We start from the raw sequence: 2331 nt of genomic DNA on the forward strand, positions 1-2331 counted from the left end.
TAATATTTTCAATTGTTATTATTTTGTGTATTGTATTATTACAAAAATTAGTGTAGCATGAATTTTTCTGATAAATAAGAAAATCATTATTATTTCATTTTACATACAATATCATACAAAATTAGGACAACCTTATTCTAATATTATATCCTATATTTATTATCACAACTGTGAATTTTGCTCTTTTGACTTGAGGTGCTTGGCTAGCTAATTTTTGATTGTTGGTTCTAGAAAGAATTAAATGGTCTAATTGATATCAAGATTATTGTTATTTAGCAATAAAATTATTTGCTGAAACTAAATTATTATTGAAGTTAGAGTTATTGAATAAATGTAGACCTGCAAGGTATTTGGTATATCTAGCGAAATTTAGTTGGTACACAAAATGCAACTTTTAAACTACAATCACCCACATCCACATTTTTTTATGAATAATGAATTTTTTTCTATATAATCCTTACTCTCTTCCCTCTACATATAATAAATTAATGAAATGCTTGACTAGATATGGATGGATAGAATAGAATATATTTCACCACCTAGATATTTCACCTAGACATTTCATTATGTTGATGATAATCAATGATAATCATATTACTAAATTAGTTTAATTTAACTTTTACCACTCAGATATCAAGAACTCCCTCAGACCAGGCAACACAACCTGATCTGAACGATCATCGATGACCAAATCAGAATCATAAGATTTCAATGACATCTGCCTCACGCTCAGGAGAACTTGATAAGAATTCCTCATTGTGGTAAAAGTGAACTCAAAAGTTGAGATTTAGATGAGAAATACATACTACAGAAAAGATTCTGTCAAGTATGATTTCAATTTCTCCATTCCAACGGCCAACTATATTATAATTATACCAACCAACACACACAACTCAAATGAGAGTTGCTAGAAAGTAGCATCACAAGACTGCCGAGTGTGTATGGATACAGCACTTCTTGGCCACAAAATCAAAGCTTCTAAGTTTCGACTAAAGATGCCGCTAGTCATACCAAATACCTTGCAGGTCTACATTTTTATTCAATAATACTTACTTCAATAACAAGTTAAAATAAATACGTTATTGTTTTATGATGATTTTACACTTGTTTTATCTGATTAACTAATAAGTTTCACATGGAAATTGTTTTAACGGTCATAAAACGCGATTAAAGTTGGGGTGTTCCCAGTTCTCGCCAGAGTTTTGTGTGTTGGAAGATCGGGGTGCTCTTCAGTTTGTCGATTAAGTTAACTTTGCGCAGTGGCGATATCGTAACCAATGAAGTTTTACTGAGGTGCGATTATTGGTTATCTTCAGGGATACTTTTGAGTCAGTGACTCGAGTGACCCAGAGCCGAACAAAATGGCGGCTGACCCGGGGCAGACTGAGCGATCCCATGGAACGACAACCTGACATCGACCGGTCGATGCAGTTTGGCGCGTACTTTTGAATATTCGGGAGTACCATAAAACACACACGCACACACACACACATACTGGAACAAGGTAACAAACGGGGAGGTGAGAAATGAACATACATTGCGGGGAGGCTGATTTACACACATTTACACACATGTTGGAGACTTAATTTTTGTTTTAGAAAGTATATTAATATGTGTTCAATACAGTTGTAACTTTTTTTCTGTTAACTTGAAAAAAAAATTACGCATTAAACCTACAAAAAGGGGAGAAATGTGTGTACACTTTCACTGAACAAACCGAGGAGAAATGTGTGTACACTTCCACTGCACAAAGCGGGGAGAAATGGTGTGTACACTTCAAACCCACATTCCGGGGAGGAATTGTGTGTTTAGTTTAACTTACAAAGCGGGGACAAAACCGGTTCTTAACACAAGTTTTGGCTGCAACACTTATTTCGATATTTACTATTCTATTGATCATAGAATACAATATCGTATGGGTCTTCGAAAGCCAGTTACATGCACGTCGATTTTTGTACGATTGTTTTTTGCCATCCTTATGAATTCGAATAAGTGCAACTTGTCAAACATCATCTGTTTGATCTAATAGAATTTTATAAGGACGGTAAAAAATCGATGTGTATGTAACTGGCTTTTACTAAACAGGCTTCACGAATTACAATACGATAATAGGATAGTTGATACAATACATGGTTTTAATTCAGATTCATTCATTGATAGAAATAAAAGGAGATTCCGGTGTCGATAGCATCGAAGTCGCCAGGCTGGTCTGGATCATTTATGAATTTCTCAGTATGCAGTATCCACTCAGCAGCTCTTATACAAACACAAACATTAGTTTCGTTTTACTTGGAATAGTATATATCATTATGTATATATATATATATTCAA

At 34.1% G+C, this 2331-nt stretch overlaps 1 non-coding gene across 1 annotated transcript; it reads right to left on the minus strand.

The window, feature by feature from the left end:
* Positions 1 to 621: 621 nt before the first annotated feature.
* On the minus strand, positions 622 to 836 carry LOC120353449. Its single transcript, XR_005572408.1, has one exon. It is a non-coding gene; the product is annotated as a small nucleolar RNA U3 (small nucleolar RNA).
* Between the last annotated feature and the right edge of the window lie 1495 nt (positions 837 to 2331).

The sequence above is a fragment of the Nilaparvata lugens genome, chromosome 10 (genome assembly GCF_014356525.2).
Source record: "Nilaparvata lugens isolate BPH chromosome 10, ASM1435652v1, whole genome shotgun sequence".
NCBI classification, from domain to species: Eukaryota; Metazoa; Arthropoda; class Insecta; order Hemiptera; family Delphacidae; genus Nilaparvata; species Nilaparvata lugens.